Genomic DNA, 18001 nt, shown 5'->3' on the forward strand with positions numbered 1-18001 from the left:
ATATTGCACATAGTATTCCCTGAACATGAACGTGTGTGTGTAGTTAAGTGTGTGTGTATGTGGTCCGTTGGGAGCAGTGTTGGTTGTGCAGTCTGATGGCAGCAGGAAGGAAGGACCTGCGATACCGCTCCTTCACACACTTGGGGTGAAGCAGTCTGTCGCTAAAGGAGCTGCCCAGTGCTGCCAGAGTCTCATGCATGGGGTGGGAGCTGTTCTCCAGCATGGATGCCAGCTTGGTTGTCATCCTCCTGTCTCCCACCACCTGCACTGGGTCTAAGAAGCACCCCAGGACAGAGCCGGCCCTCTTTATGAGTTTGTCCAGTCTCTTCTTATCTGCCATCGAGATGCTACTGCCCCAGCAGACCACTCCATAAAAGATGGCAGATGCCACCACTGTGTCGAAGAACGTCCTCAGAAGTGCTCCCTGCACTCCAAAGGACCTCAATCTCCTCAGCAGGTAGAGTCTGCTCTGGCCTTTCTTATAGAGAGCAGCAGTGTTGACTGACCAGTCCAGTTTGTTGTTCAGATGAACACCCAGGTATTTATAAGAGTCCACACTCTCGATGTTCATACCCCGGATGTTCACTGATGGAGGGGGGTGTCTGCACCTGCGGAAATCCACTACCAGTTCTTTGGTTTTTCCAGCGTTTATCTGCAGATGGTTCTGCAGACACCAGTCCACAAAGTCCTGAATAAGTTCTCTGTACTCGCTGTCCTCCTCATTGGATATGAGGCCGACGATCGCTGAGTCATCAGAGAACTTCTGGAGGTGACAGGTTGGTGAGCTGTACATGAAGTCAGCAGTGTACAGGGTGAAGAGGAACGGTGCCAAGACCGTTCCTTGAGGGGCTCCTGTGCTGCTGACCACCAAGTCAGAGACACAGTCCCGTGCCCTCACATACTGTGGTCGGTTGGTGAGGTAGTCCAGTATCCAGTTTGACAGGTGACTGTCCACTCCACAATGTCCCAACTTGTCCTTTAGGAGGCCTGGCTGTATGGTGTTAAAAGCACTGGAGAAATCGAAGAAGGTGATCCTCACAGTGCTGCCGGGCTTCTCCAGGTGAGAAAGAGCTCTGTGTAGAAGATAGATGACAGCATCATCCACCCCGACACCAGGCTGGTAGGCGAACTGAAGAGGGTCCATGGATGGGCTCACCAGAGGGTGGATGTGGTTGAGGACCAGCCTCTCCAGTGACTTCATTAGATGGGAAGTCAGTGCCACCGGCCTGTAGCTGTTTAGGTCCTTTGGGTGCTGTGTTTTGGGCACAGGTACCACACAAGATGTTTTCCACAGCTGTGGTACTCTTCCCAGTTTCAGGCTCATGTTGAACAAATGCTCAACTACCCTGCACAGCTGATCAGCGCAGGACTTGAGGAGCCTGGCGCTGATTCCATCAGGACCTGTAGCTTTCTTAGGCTTGATCTTCCTCAGCTCATTTCTCACCTGGGTTGTTGTGAAGGACAGGTTGGAGCAGGGGGGCTGGGTGCTGGAATGTGTGAATGGTTGGTTGATGCTGCCAGACGATGAGCCATTAGGGGATGATGGTGGTGATGATTGTGAGCCAGAAGTTCTGAGAGAAGAAGAAGGGGGAGGGCAGCATGATGGTAGTGCTGCTGAGTGGGGATACAGCAGGGGTGTCTGTGTGGGGGCAGGGCTAGGTGATTGATCAAATCTGTTGAAAAATAGATTGAGATCATTCACCCACTTCTGGTCCCCCACCACCTGGGAGTTGGACTTTGTGTGGCCAGAGATGGTTTGAAGGCCTTTCCACACTCCCCTGATGTTGTTCTGCTGCAGCTGTTCCTCCAGCTTCCTCTTGTAGCTGGCTTTCCCCTCCCTGATCTTCCTTCTCAGTTCCTTCTGCACAGCTTTCAGCTCATCCTTGGAGATCTAAGTAGTCTTGATGGTTCGTAATATGTAATAAGATCCTGCAGGTACTCAGGAGCGAGGCCATGTAGGGCTTTATATGTTAATAGAAGAATTTTATAATCAGTGCTGAACTGAACTGGGATCAGTGCAGTGCTAATAGAACTGGACTGATATGGTCAGATGTTCTAGCTTTAGTAAGAACCCTGACTGCAGTGTTCTGAACCAGCTGAAGTTTATTGAGGTTCCTGCTGGAACAACCTGACAGTAGTGCATTACAGTAATCTAGCCTTGAGGTAATAAAAGCATGTACTAGCTTTTCTGCGTCCTGTAGAGATGAGGAGTTTCTTAGTTTGGCAATGTTTCTAAGATGCATAAAGTCTGTCCTACTAATATTAGCTATATGTTGCTCAGATGATCTGAATCGAATATGATGTCTAGATTTATAGCTGCTAGACTAGGGCTAATGGAAATATACAAGGAATAATGGACAATAATGGACATACACATATGGTGGCACAAACAAACCTGGACGATGCATCACAAAATCTGAAGTAGGACGAGCTAGAGCATCAATGGGGTATCTTTGAAGTTGAAGCTAAAGGTCCAAATGCATCTGCCCATGCTAGTCCTTTAGGTGCAAGTGCTTTAGCTTGAGCCAAGATCAATGGCGTTACAGTCTGCCCCACGAAAGCAGGACTAAAGCAGGACTTTTTGTTTATTGATTACTATATATATATAATAAGAATAGCAAAAATGGTCTAAATTCCTTGATCAGAAGAACTGCACATTTACTGCAGGCTGTTGTTTCAGCAGCTGGTAGAAAAAGCAATATTACTAATACACTGGTGTACAGCTCCTCATTAAAGTTCCCACTCTCATAACACCATCACAGCATTAGCAGTAATTCTCTGTATTATCCATAATTTACTACACTATACCTGAATGTCAAAGACATGTGCATATCAGACAATAAAATGGTGAGCCAAATACTTACGGCTCACCATTGTGGCCAATTGGGCTTAGCTCAGAGACAATGTTTAATGCCGGTATGACTTTGGTCTGTGCAAAGAAGTAATACTAATTACAGTCATGTTCCAGCATCGAGTGCTCGGACCTCTAATTATAGATGAGAGGTGATCTCTCTGGGTTCATCCAGACAATGCTCCTTTAGAAAGAAGAGTAACAGAGGACACATTTTGGAGAACACCCCAAGACCATGGGGTATACGGCACAGTAGACGGGAAACCCCCGTCTACCCCTCAAAAACAAACACACACACTGATCAGTTGGAAAGCACCTTGAAGACACAGTCCTGCAGACTGAAGGCAACCCATTTCCTGCTGTGAGTTCCTGTTTGTTTTAATGCATGTCCTGAGTGAAGGCCAAACTCTAACAGCACGTTCATATACCCCAGAGAGAAGCTGTTCAGTGTCTCCGATTAACTCTATGATGGAGATGTACAATAATAGTGGGATCATGCTGGCATCGGCAGACAATTGTACAGTGATTTTAGGGGCATCAGATAGTCATCTAATAACTTTTACCTTTTTTTTTAAAAAAACTCAGGAGTACATTTAGGGGTGTGTGCATGTACTTGACAAAAGTATTCAATATTTCCCCTTTTACTGAAGTATTTTTAAACTGCAATATTCATACTTGGGAATAGGACTTGTAGTGTACTTCTGCTTCCTCTGTCTCTAACCGTTAGACCATAGCTAATCAAGACTGTGAAGTTATAGAAATTGCAGCCACCATTATTTGAAATCACTTCAGCATGATACAGCATTTCCACACAAAACTCACCTTGTTCTACATCTTTGTAGAATTTAGGACTTCATTCTGGAGTGCATGAACATCATCTGTGTTTGACACTTCTCTCTTAGTCTGCATGTACTTCTCTCGCCCATTCCCGTAAATCGTGTTTATCTTACACAGTGGGGTTCTTGGATTTCAGTATAATTCAGAGAAAGTGAAACCAGTTCATCCTCTATACATTTTGTTCAGATGAGATCAAACTCATCAGATCCAGAAGAAGCAGCATGTGGTGTTTTGGGTTTATGTTGGAAATACAGCCAGATTTAATCTTTATACATTAATTATATTTATTATTAGTAAGAGTGCGCTAGACTTTACTGTGGTTAAATTTACACTTACAGTCTCAGGCCTGGAGTTCATTCTAGAGTTACTGCTGACTACCAATAGACAGACAAATAGATATACTTATATTAAACCAGGTTTGAATGAACAAGACTGCACTGGTTAAAGACTGGGTGTTTGGTATTTAATGTAGAAAGTATGTGTAAAGGGTAGCCCTAGGTTAAGGCCTCCTCCCGCTACCAGGCCAGCCACTAATCAAGCCCAACATACAACACCTGGGCGGAGGGCTATATAACCTCCCAGATTCAGTTGCCCACTGCTGGATCTTTTGACTACTTTGTTTTTTTCTTCCTGTCTAAGCTCCACCCTCCTTCCCCCATTCTTTGAGTTTCCTGTGTTTCTGCAGTGTTTCCCTTCTGTGTTTATGCGAGCGCTCACACATACACCCTGATAGAGTAAAGCAGGAATGTTTCCTGTTACACCCAAGTTCCCTCATTTTTTTCCTTTAACCAAAGGAAAACCCACCCTTTTAGTTTGACCCAGAACCAGTGATCTGAGGCTGATAACACCACTGGACACAGGGATTGATGCAGATTGCTATAATAATATATTGCGTCCTGTGCATGTTGGCAGTTGTAACATCATGAAATGCAAAATTTAACTGCACAACATCTCCTGCAAGAACAAGGTCGACAATGCTTGTCATGTATCCACGCTGTGTTCACCACTTCTCTGGAATGAGAGAATTTCTCACAGCAATGTTCCTCCAAAATCTAGTAGAAAGTCTTCTTCTCTGGACAGTAGAGACAGTTACTCCAACAGAAGCAGGATCAGCTCTTTTAATACCTGTCAGCCCTGCGGCGGCTTCGGACCGCGGTCCACAGGCTCCTTGAGACTTTTCAGTCGATGTTGGGTTGATTTCAATGTTCACGTACTTTCTGTTCCTCCCATGGGTTTTCTCACTAAGGACTTTTATGTTGACAGTGGTCAAAGTAAGACACCATGTTTTCTGTTTAGTTCTGAATCGTTTCACCTGAGTGCTGGGGTACAAAGGGAGCAAACGCAGATGCCTCGTCGCCGAGAATTACTCTTGCGATGCCGAGCTGTAAAGTTGGCTTCATGTTCAGGAGACCTCTAGGGAGGTCTACGAGTTCAAGTAGTCTATGCTCTATCAGAGCGGTTTCACGTTCAGGAGTTTGCTGTCTGATTCACCGGTTGGTCGCCAGGGTGATTTGGCGTCCGGTTCCCTTGCACCCTAGTCGAGTAAGTTCAACAACTCTGCTTATACCTGAGTAAGAATGACATGTATGAGAAATTCCAGTCTGGATTTAGACTCAATCACAGCACAGAGACAGCCCTAGTGAAGATTATGAATGATCTCCTTCTTGCCTCTGATCAAGGCTACGTATCTTTATTAGTCCTACTAGACCTTAGTGCAGCCTTTGATACAATAGATCATTCTATATTACTAGAAAGATTAGAGAAAATGGTTGGAATCACAGGGACAGCCCTATCATGGTTCAAATCATATCTAACGGGACGCTTCCAATTTGTAAAGATAAATGATTTATCTTCAAACTACGCAGAAGTAAGATATGGAGTTCCGCAAGGCTCCATTTTAGGACCACTATTATTTATACTATACATGTTACCACTGGGCTCAGTTATAAGCAGACATGGCGTTAATTTCCATTTCTATGCAGATGACACACAGCTCTATATATCAGCCAAACCTGACGATAAATTTAGACTACAGAAAATGGAGGACTGTGTAAAGGATATAAAACTCTGGATGTCACATAACTTCCTTCTCCTCAACAGTGACAAAACCGAAGTTCTCCTTTTAGGTCCAAAAGACTCTAGAAATAAACTATCAGACTTAATGTTAGACTTGGCTGATTCTTCTATCATTCCTGGTTTAGCAGCTAAAAATCTTGGCGTCACATTCGACTCAGATTTATCATTTGAGCAACATATAGCTAATATTAGTAGAACAGCCTTCATGCAGCTTAGAAACATCTCCAAACTAAGAAACTCCTTATAACTACAAGACGCAGAAAAGCTAGTACATGCTTTTATTACCTCAAGGCTAGATTACTGTAATGCACTACTGTCAGGTTGTTCCATCAGGAACCTCAATAAACTTCAGCTGGTGCAAAATGCTGCAGCCAGGGTCCTTACTAAAACTAGAAAATTTGACCATATCAGTCCAGTTCTATTAGCACTTCATTGGCTCCCAGTTAAATTCCGTATCGAATACAAAATTCTTTTATTAACATATAAAGCCCTACATGGCCTCGCTCCTGAGTACCTGCAGGATCTTATTGTATATTACGAACCATCAAGACTACTTAGATCTCAGGGTGCTGCCTCTTACGCGTTCCCAAAATTCAGAAAACCTCAGCAGGGGGAAGAGCCTTTTCTTATAAAGCCCCCCAGCTCTGGAATAACCTTCCAGATAATGTTCGGGACTCAGACACAGTCTTAATCTTTAAATCTAAGCTGAAAACTTATATGTTTAGTTTAGCTTTTGGTAATTAATGTTTCTTAGATAAGGGCTGCAGGTCCAGGGGTTCGCGGACCCAGGGAATTGTAGTACACTGAGATGCTGGAGCTGTCGTCTCGCTGCTTACACGCGATCACTCAGGTTTGTTGACGGTGGAGCAGATAGATGCTGGTGTTCTCAGGGTACGCCCGTGTCCGTGTTACCTTCTGGCTCTCTCCTTTTAATTATGCTGTGATAATCAGACCTGCCGGAGTCGTCAGACATACCCAGATGCTGATTCTCAACATTCTCTGCCCTCCATAAAATTCCTCTTAGAACTAACTTCTCTCTCTTTACCTTCCCCGAGTAAATGACCACCCAGCCCAATCTGCAGGAAGATTGCCCGCTGAGGTCCCCTCTACCTGCATCTAACCAGCTGCCACCTACCAGTCCGGCCAGCGGGTCCACCCTCAACCCGCCACCACCCATGGCTCACCCGCCAGCTGCTGCTGCCTGTTTGGTGGCCGTGCTGAAACCTAGATGGACTCATGCCTGTCTGACACTATTAATATTGCCACTATTAACTTTCTGTTGTATCTGCTTTGGTAATTTTTATCATTAATGTTTAAAACAGTCTGGCCAGAGGAGGATGGGTCCCCCTTGTGAGCCTTGGTTCCTCCCAAGGTTTCTTCCTCCAGCTCTGAGGGAGTTTTTCCTTGCCACTGTCGCCGTTGGCTTGCTCACGGGGGTCTTTGACGCTTCATGTTATTCCTTCTTTCTTCTCTGTCTCTGTTCTTTATTAAGTACTAATTATGTAAAGCTGCTTTGTGACGACAACAGTTGTAAAAAGCGCTATACAAATAAATTTGACTTGACTTGACTTGACATCAGCGCCTGACGAGCGCGTTTTTTGTTTGCTAGTTTCATTGGTTCCTTTGCGTTCTAGCCTTCCTCCCCCCGTTTGATTTGTCCCCTCTCGATTTGTTCCCGGACTACTTTCCAGCCTCAGGTGGTCTTCCAGGTTAAACACCGTTTCAGTTGTCACCTGTTTGTTTTCTGTTTCTGTTTATTGGACCTTGTACTTTGCTGCCTCGTTTTTGTTGTATTTGTTTGTTTGGTTTCATTATTAAAGACCATATTCTTGCATTACTCTGTCCCTGCGAGTGTTCCCTTGTCTCGCCTAGCCAGCATGACAATACCCTTGATTTCAGAAGAAGCACTGAATGAGCAGGTGTCCCAATAATGTCCCTGTATGTATTTTCTAGTTAGATTATTATTCCAGAAATTTGCCTACTAAGGTCAGTAGAGCATGAGGTCAGTGTTCAGTAGATCATAACTTTAAAATGCTTCTACGTCTGTGAGTGTTGCTTCAGCGGACTACACAGTCCTCGGATCTCAGCCTTGTGTGAGGAAGAAATAGCTAAACTCAGCAACAGAACCAGTGAGGGCACAGCAGTACAAAATCCATCCTACACATATAACCCATTCATAGTAGTAAACAGATAATAGGGCTCTGAGAACACCTTATCACCCAGGGAGCAGCTAAGGTTGAGTGAAAGGGAGAAGGTGATGTTTCTGTACCCTTTATAGTCCAGGGGATTAAGCCATCTAGTCGCGAGCCTGTTTCTCTTCAGGCTGCCATTATTTATCACGTTTACATGGTACAGCATTATAGCACAACACACACATTATGTTGTAGAGTTCAGGGGGAACTTATTCTGGAGGACTCTGTGTATAAACCGGGAACTGTTAACTCTGTGAATGTTATGGCCAGCTGTTTTGTATCGGATATGGCAATGACTCAATCTTCAGTGCTCCCTCAGTCTGTGCAAGTAATTATCCCGCCCATTCCTATCGTGTTATGATCAGCTTATTTTCAGTCTTACACAGAGGGCAGTCCTTCAGGTTTCAGTATTGTCTCAAGGGCAACTCTACAGGAAGGAGAAAGTAAATTTTCTCTATAAATTGAGATCGTTCAGATCAGACTCATCAGTTCCAGAAGAAGCTACAGAGAGGTAAGAAAAGCAGCATGTGGTGTTTTATGCTTATTTTGGAAATACAGTCCAACTGCATACTTTATACATTGTTTGTGTTTGTTTTTTGTAAGGAGGGTTTATTTCACTACATCGTGTGCTTGCATATATACACTCGGGTCCATAAGTATTTGGACAAGAACACAGTGTAGTTTTGCCTCTCTACACCACCTCAATGAAGTTCCTCAATGACTTTTAACTTTTTTTTTTATAATTAACAAAATGAAGTGCATGTTTATCAAATAAATGTGAATGTTTGTGTGTGTGTGCTGTAGAACAGAGCAATAAGAGAACTAAAACTGAAGATGAGGCATAGAAGACACAGCTCAAGAGAGCTCCACCATATCACAGGTATGTAAAGATGTGGGGGATGTATATGTAGTACAACCATACAGTCTAAGCTTATGACAGCTTTGGGTGAGAAATCAGCAACCATGCCAGTGTTGTTTTACTACTATTTACTATTATTATTATTATTTAATATTATTGTATTAGTTCATAAATTAAAGTGAAAGCAACACTTTTGTTTTGTAAAAGCCCAACAAATGGTATGTAAACCAAATGGTATGTAATGTAAAAGCCCAACAGGTATTTTAAGCTTTTCTTGCACACAGTTTTAGGCAGCTTATGTAAGAAACCAATCATGTGATAAAAGTTTGTTGTAATGATATTGATGATGACTTTTGTAAAATAAAGAGACTTGTATGCACTTAATTGTCTGTTTCGGTATACCCCAATGTGTATTTATTCGCACATTTAGTAAGTTTAGAAATCACACTGTAAAGAAGTCAGCAGAAGACCTACCCCTTCAGCAAGATGCTACTTTATTGAATTGGGTTACTTTGGAAATTAAGGTATATGGGTTTACCTACCTGATCTCGACTCGTGGGGGCCTCCCAGTAGGAGTGGCAACCCAGCCCCGGTTTCCATACCCACACGTAACTCCATTTCTACACTCATTAAAAGTATTGTTTTTGTTTTTCTTAATTAGTGAGGCCAAATACATTTTCCACATTAAATTTCATACTGTTTGTTTTAGAGTTTGATCACTGTACCACAGTGCAAGATTTTTCTGCCTCGTCATTTACATTTAAGCGGTGCCAGTATGTATGTAAATATTTTTGTTAATGGTTCATCTGTCTTTTCAAAATTAATGTTAAAATCTCCTACATTTTTTACTTTATCACTGCACACTTCTAACCCAATGGCTAGACCACTGAATTATTTTAGAAATTAGAGTAGAGCCGTGGAGGCCTGTGAATATACATTACAGTGCTTCTTATTTGGATTGAATCTGTTAATAAAAAGACTGACAAAAGAAGTGGAGGTGTTTCTATACAATATCTAGTGTATTCTGGTAAATTACAAACACTTGACCTTCCATGCCTGATCATCCTGGGCTGTGTACATAATATAGCCTGTGTCATGCTGGCTAGGCGAGACAAGGGAACACTCGCAGGGACAGAGCAATGCAGAGAAACAGTCTTTAATGACCAAACCAAAATGAACAAACACAAACAAAACGAGGCAGCAAAGTACAGGGTCCAATAAACAGAAACAGAAAACAAACAGGTGACAACTGAACGGGGATAAACCTGGAAAACCACCTGAGTCTGGAAAGCAGCCCGGGAGCAAAGCGAGAGGGGACAAATCAAAAACCGCGCTCGTCAGGTGCTGATGAACTTACTCAACTCAGGTGCAAGGGAACCGGACGCCAAATCTCCCTGGCGACCAACCAGTGAATCAGACAGCAAACTCCTGAACGTGAAACCGCTCCGATAGAGCATATACTACTTGAACTTGTAGAACTTCCTAGAAGTCTCCAGACCATGAAGCCAACCTTACAGCTTGGCATCGCAAGAGTAATTCTCGGCCCCGAGGCATCTGCGTTTGCTCCCTTTGTACCCCAGCACTCAGGTGAAACAAATCAGATGTAAACACAAAACATGGCGCCTTACTGCGACCGCTGTCAACATAAAAGTCCTTAGTGAGAAAACCCACGGGAGGAACAGAAAGTATGTGAACATTGAAATTAACCCAACATTGACTGAAAAGTTCCGAGGAGCCTGTGGACCGCGGCCCGAAGCCACCCCTGCGGGGGGCGCGGCGCCGCAGGGCTGACAGTACAGTACAGTACAGGGGCCAGTGGTCGCGCACCTCAGCGAGTTCTGGGCCATCTCGGCCCAAACCAGATACTGCGACCAGTCACTGGGGTAGTCGTGACAGTAGATTCGCAGAAACTTCCCCAGCTCCTGGTTAGTGCGCTCGCACTGGCCATTGGTCTGAGGGTGGTATCCTGAGGAAAGACTTACACTCACCCCCAGGTGCTCGCAAAACGCACCCCACACCCGGGATGTGAACTGGGCCCCTCGGTCTGATACTATGTCCTCCAGGATTCCGAAATTCCGGAGGACATGGTCTACCAGGGCTTGGGCTGCCTGCATGGCTGTGGGCAACGTAGGGAACGGGATGAACTTAACCCCCCTCGAGAAACGATCCACCACCGTCATCTCCACCGTGTAACCCCCGGATTCGGGCAGATCCGTGACAAAGTCTACCGCCAGGTGAGACCACGGGCGGTCGGGGACGGGCAGAGGCATGAGCTTCCCCGAAGAGAGCGTCTTGGGGGTTTTGCACAGGGCGCAGGTGCTACATGAAGCAATTATACGGTGAATGTGCGGGAAAGTGCCTCGGCTATCTCCGTATCTAGGTCCCATTGAATCGCCGCGACTGAGACCGAAGGTGGTAACAAGGGTACCGGGTCGACCCCCCCCCTCCACCATTTGGTGGATGCGGGAGAGGGCATCCGCCTTAGTGTTATGGGAGCCCGGCCTGTATGTGATGTGGAACTGGAACCTGGTGAAAAACAGGGACCACCTGGCTTGTCTGGGGTTCAGACACTTAGCTTGCCGGAGATACTCGAGGTTCTTATGGTCGGTAAGGACTAGGAATGGGTGGGCAGCTCCCTCCAACCAATGACGCCACTCGGACAGCGCCATCTTAACCGCCAGGAGCTCCCGATCCCCTGCCCCGTAGTTCCTCTCTGCTCCTGTGAGCTTCTTGGAATAGAACGCAATGGGGTGTAAGCGGTCGCTTACCTCCTGTCTCTGTGACAGGATGGCCCCCACCCCTGTACCGGAGGCATCCACCTCCACCACGAACGGCCTACGGGGATCGGGGTGTCGCAACAATGGGGCCGACGTGAAAGCACGCTTGAATGCTTGGAACGAGTCCTCCGCGGCCGGCGTCCAAGTGATGCACCGCGGGGCTCCCTTAAGCAATGACGTGATGGGCGCTGCCAAACTACTGAAGTCTCTAATGAACCTCCTGTAGAAGTTTGCAAACCCTAGAAAACTTCGTACGTCCTTGACCGAGCCTGGTGTCGGCCAATCCAGGACTGCCTGAACCTTTGCCTGATCCATAAGAACCCCCCGCTCGCTGATGATGTAACCCAGAAAAGGTATCTCCGGCACGTGGAACACACACTTTTCTAGTTTAACAAACAGCAGCTGGGACCTGAGTCTCGCCAGGACCAGGCGGACGTGGCGCACATGGGTGACCAGGTCGGGGGAGTACACCAGTATGTCGTCCAGAAAGACCACCACGAATCGTCCGAGGTAGTCCTTCAGGACGTCATTGATGAATGACTGGAAGACGGAGGGGGCGTTGGCTAGGCCATACGGCATGACCCGATACTGGTAATGCCCCCTGGTGGTCATAAACGCCGTCTTCCACTCGTCCCCCTCCCTGATCCGCACGAGATTATATGCGCTGCGCAAATCCAGCTTGCTAAACACTCGGGACCCCCGCAACTGTTCGAGGGCAGATGGGACCAACGGCATGGGATAGGGGAAGCACCTGGTAATAGCGTTAAGTGCCCGGTAGTCTATACACGGCCTCAACCCCCGCCTTCTTCTGAATGAAGAAAAACCCTGACGCTACGGGGGACTTAGACGGCGTGATGTACCCCTGTGCTAAGGCTTCGTCTATATAATCCTCCATCGCCCATTCCTCCTCCCTAGTGAGGGGGTAAACTCGTGCTTTAGGTAAGACTGCTCCCTCTACTAGGTCGATGGCGCAGTCGTACGGGCGGTGGGGGGGGAGCTTAGCAGCACCGGACTTGGAGGAGACATCAGCAAGGTCCTCGTACTCGGACGGCAAGACGACTAGGGTTTCGGGTTCAGGGCTCTCCACCGAGGTGGATCCGACGCTAAGGGGGGCGAGATTGAGGCAGTGTGTGCGGCAATACGAGGACCAAGATACTATCTCCCTGTCTGGCCAGGAGATGTGAGGGTTGTGTTTACCAAGCCATGGCAGACCTAGTATCAGAGCATGCTCGGAGGCCGGGAGTACCAGCAGTGAGGCCTCCTCCTGGTGCAGGAAACTCGCGGCTAGGTGGACCCCAGTGGTCACGTAGGTAATGGGGCGAGGACCCATGGGCTGCCCGTCCAGGGTGGTGATGCGGAGAGGTCTCTGGAGTTCCTCCACTGGGATTCCCAGACGCTCCACGATGTCGGCCCTCAGGAAGCTCCCCTCCGCGCCGCAGTCGATCAACGCTGCAACACACACACACTGAGACCGGTATGTCACTAATACCGGCAATGTGATCGACCTAGACACTACCCCGGAACGGGCAGACTCACCGCATTAGCGCGAGGAGTCCCCTCCCCGTGCCCATCGGTGTTAGGGCGAGAAGCCATCAGGATCCTCCTCCGGCAGTCTCTGCGACGATGCCCCGCATCCCCGCAGTAGAAGCACAGCCCCTCTCTGGTCCTACGACTGCGTTCCTCCGGTGCCAAGCGGTCGAGACCCACTTCCATGGGCTCACTCTCCGGTGTACTTGGTGAGGCGGGGGCCGCCGTACCCGCTGAACAGGAGAGTCCTATACTCCCTGGCGCACCTTGGCTGGCCTGCTTCTTGGGGCAGGCGACCGATCCCCCAGCTCCGTGGGGTCTGAGGTGAGTAGGGCGACCTAGGAGCTGGTCCAGCCGGATCGTGAGCGCGATGAAGTCGTCCAGCTCCAACGTCTCGCCCCGACAGGCCAGCTCCCACTGCAGACGGGGGTTCAACCCGTTACGAAACAGGGCCAAGAGGGCCGGCTGATTCCATCCGCTCCCTGCCGCCAGAGTACGGAACTCCAGGGAGTATTGAGCCGCCGACTGGGAACCCTGCTCCATGCGCAGCAGCAGGTCGCCCTTGGTGAGTCCCTCTCGGGGGTGTAGAAACACCGCCTTAAAATGTTTAAGGTATTCCGAGAGGGATCATTCGCTAAGCTCCCTCCAGGTGGCAGTGGCCCAATCCAGAGCCTTCCCTGCGAGCCGGGATACTATAAAGGCGATCTTCGCCTGGTCAGTGCCGGTCGGGGAGTTCTTAAAGAAGACCTCACACTGAAGCAAGAACCCCTCGCAAAGTTCCAGATTGCCACTGTACAACTAGTGGGTGACGTTCAGGGGCTCACGAATCTATGGGGCGTGTAGACGGGAAGGGGAGAGCTAGCAGGCTCCAACGAAGTCTTTACTAGATTCGTGAGCCCCTGAACGTCACCCACTAGTTGGGTGACTTGGTGCTGCTGGCCCACCTGTTGCTGCGCCAGGTGGCCCACAGTCTCTGACACGCTCAACAGAGTGTGTTGCTGCTGCCCCAAGAATTGACCTTGGGCGCGAACAGCGTGAAACAAGGCGTCCATCCCCGCTGTTCGGAGGGTGTCGGCCGAGAATTCTGTCATGCTGGCTAGGCGAGACAAGGGAACACTCACAGGGACAGAGCAATGCAGAGAAACAGTCTTTAATGACCAAACCAAAATGAACAAACACAAACAAAACGAGGCAGCAAAGTACAGGGTCCAATAAACAGAAACAGAAAACAAACAGGTGACAACTGAAACGGGGATAAACCTGGAAAACCACCTGAGTCTGGAAAGCAGTCTGGGAGCAAAGCGAGAGGGGACAAATCAAACGGGGGGAGGAAGGCTAGAACGCAACAGAACCAACGAAACTAACAACCAAAAACCTCACCCCAAAACCGCGCTCGTCAGGCGCTGATGAACTTACTGGACTCAGGTGCAAGGGAACCGGACGCCAAATCTCCCTGGCGACCAACCAGTGAATCAGACAGCAAACTCCTGAACGTGAAACCGCTCCGATAGAGCATATACTACTTGAACTTGTAGAACTTCCTAGAAGTCTCCAGACCATGAAGCCAACCTTACAGCTTGGCATCGCAAGAGTAATTCTCGGTGCCGAGGCATCTGCGTTTGCTCCCTTTGTACCCCAGCACTCAGGTGAAACAAATCAGATGTAAACACAAAACATGCCGCCTTACTGCGACCGCTGTCAACATAAAAGTCCTTAGTGAGAAAACCCATGGGAGGAACAGAAAGTACGTGAACATTGAAATTAACCCAACATTGACTGAAAAGTTCCGAGGAGCCTGTGGACCGCAGCCCGAAGCCGCCCCTGGGGGGGGCGCGGCGCCGCAGGGCTGACAGCCTGAAGGGTGCACTTCATTTAGTGCTGAAAATTGATCAGGTCTAATCCAAGTTTCAGTTAACAAAACATCTCATTTCTGATCACGTATAATTTCATTCATTCACATTGCCAGTATTAAAGTTTAGTGATAAATATTCTGAGGTGGTGCTGTTAGTGTAAATATGATGATTTAACACTGATTAAATTATTAAGAGCTGTTTGAGATGTTCTACGTTTGAATTTAATTCAGGGCACAGACACGGTCTCAGTACAGCGGAAGCCGGATGAAGCCTCATGGCAGCTCGCAGGCCTGTCTGTCTGCGACCTTTTTTCTGGCTCTGGATTGTCAGCAGCCTTTTACACTACTCTGCCGACTGACTAAGAGACTATGGGCAGCACCCTTCCGCATGGGGTGGACACCATTTCGACCAGACCAGGCTTGCCTTTATCTTTAACCTATTCTGTCTATGAAGCCCACATGATTTTCTAAACACCACTTGGAGATGCTGTAAAATGGCTGTATGACGGCTGTAAGACTCAGCGCCGCGCCTCATTGGAATGGGCCAGAGCAAATTACAGCATCGGACAGTTTAACCACCTTTTTAATGTTATCCTTCATTACTTCTGACTGCCGCAGACGAATATCATTGGCCCCTACATGAATAACCACCCTTGAATATCTCCTATTTGCTATCCACTTAAGGTTGCTGCTAATGTCCGGTGCTCTGGCTCCCGGTAAACAGCAATAATCATAATATAACAATCATGGTGTAGATAGTTAATAGGGGTGATATTAATAGTGGCAGGTAGTTAAGAGTCAATTTAGGTTTAACATGGTCATTAGACAGGTAGCAGTGGTAGGAGGGTGTGCAGCTGGTCTGGTAAGGGTGGTGGTGGGTGGGGGGGCCTGCTGGTCGGACTGGTAGGTGGCAGCTGGTCTGACGCAGGTAGAGGGGACCTCAGCGGGCAATCTTCCAGCAGGTTGGACTGGGTGGTCATTTACTGGGAGAAGGTAAAAAGAGGGAGATCAGAGAATGTTGAGCAGTATCAGAGTGTGTCTGATGACGAGATGAGTTTCAGCCTAGATTTAAAGACTGAGACTGTGTTTTCTGAATTTTGGTAACTGCTGAAACATCCACTGCAGGTCCCGGCGGAACTTCCACATTGACTTTTTTTTTTAGCATTTCTCACATTCCTCTGTTCATATTTCCCTATTTCATTCTGCTTGGTGATTTTAACATACATATGCACAATGTAAATCACATCACTACTATTCCTCACTAGTCTTCCTAACCTTAGCCTTTCAGCCACTACTGATGAGTTGGGTAATCACTATAACACTGGACTTCATTCTTTATTGGACTCACTTGGATTGTTTCTTTACCCACTCAGCTGCTTGGTCTCCACATCACCTACGTCAGCTACAAAACGTCAAAACTACAGAATGACAGCTGGAGCATCTCTCCAGGAAGACTAGTCTCACAATACACAAGGATCTATATTGTAATCGTCTTCTTTTCTATAAAGATAATCTCCATACAGTAAAATCCAGGTACTATTCCCAATTAATTAGAGCTAGTGATGCAAACTCACTGGCCTTGTTCTTTCTGGTTACCACCACTCTTCGCCCACCAGACTCTTTACCTTCACACTTCTATTCTGTCAATCACTGCAATTTACTAATGAAATTTTTAATTATTTATTTATTTATTTAAATAGATCTGATACACCAGCGATTGCTTCCTGCCACTTCTTGTACCTTCTTGTACCAGTTTCGGCCCCTCTCATTCATCCATTTACTAGCCAATATTATTAGCCAATAAAAAGGAAAACGTAAAGTTTCATTCAGGAGTCTGAACTTTAGGAGTGATTGTGTAAATAAAACGTCACAAAAGTGTTGTTCATAAATGTGTGTCCACAGTAACTGACAGCAGACTTTTTTGCACTGCATTGAGGCACACATCCAGAAAACAGAAAATTTCAAATGATGAGCACAGGACATTACCTCTGAATGTTCTGTCATTCTATCTCTGTCTGAACCTTTTCTCTAATCACTGTATTTCTGAATTTCTTGCAGGTCAGGGTATCCTTGATATAATAGATAATTTTGACAGACCTGGAGCAGCATCTGCTAATGGAGTGTATGCTGAAGCAGATGCATATGCACATGGCGGCAGAAACAAATCTGGACAACGCGTTCCAAAGCTTGGAGCCTCGGCTGCAGCTGGAGTAGGACGAGCTAAAGCAGAGTGGAGCATCTTTCAAGCTGAAGCTAAAGGTCCAAATGCATCTGCAGGTGTCCATGCTAGCATTTTGAGTGCAGCTGCCATGGCTCGAGCTGAGGTTGCAAGTGCATCAGCATCTGCTGGACCAGTTTATGTAAAGGCTGGTCTGGGGGTTGATACTGGTGTTACAGTTGGTGCTGGGAAAGCTGAATTAAAGGTAATAGGCTGTGGATTTGCAGTCGGCACCACAATGGGAGTTTCTGTGTTAGGAACCGAGCTGAGTTTCACTTTTTGGTAAAAACACATTAATTCCACCTCAATTATGATTCACCTAAAATGATTGGAAATAATGTGGTATCACTTAAAACAGTACACTTTGGTAAGAAAAAAATAAAATGTCTAATAAACCTTTTTTGCTCCTAATGTGCTACTTAATGTTTGGTTTTATTTCATATATGAACACTGATATCCTTCTTACCAGCTGTTAGGTTGTGGGAAATGCAGACAGTAAAAGGACATTTTTAACAGGGACATTCCCTGTTCCTCTACTCTACATCCTCAACACTCTTTTAGGAAGCTGTTTCTATACTTCCAGATAATACTTTCCTGTTAAATCAACCTAATTATATCTTTTAGCTTATAATTAGGCTTTTGGTTAGGGAGATAAAGCACATGATTTTTGAATGCTGAATGTGCTGCTTATATATCATACAAGTGGTCCAAAAGCCCATATATAGTTTTGTGGGTTCTTACCATTCTTAATCTACACACCCTGGTAATGGTTTACATTGCATTTAAAAAAATAGTGTTGCAGATTTAAAGGA

The 18001-nt window shown here is 46.6% G+C and overlaps 1 long non-coding RNA gene across 1 annotated transcript; it reads left to right on the forward strand.

Annotated features, from left to right (window-relative positions):
- The first annotated feature begins 8352 nt into the window (after window positions 1-8352).
- LOC140544164 (uncharacterized) lies at window positions 8353-17600 on the forward strand. The gene is made up of 3 exons (XR_011978223.1): window positions 8353-8467; window positions 8761-8836; window positions 17030-17600. It is a non-coding gene; the product is annotated as an uncharacterized lncRNA (long non-coding RNA).
- The last annotated feature ends 401 nt before the right edge of the window (window positions 17601-18001 follow it).

This window comes from Salminus brasiliensis, chromosome 22, assembly GCF_030463535.1.
Source record: "Salminus brasiliensis chromosome 22, fSalBra1.hap2, whole genome shotgun sequence".
Lineage (NCBI taxonomy): Eukaryota > Metazoa > Chordata > Actinopteri > Characiformes > Bryconidae > Salminus > Salminus brasiliensis.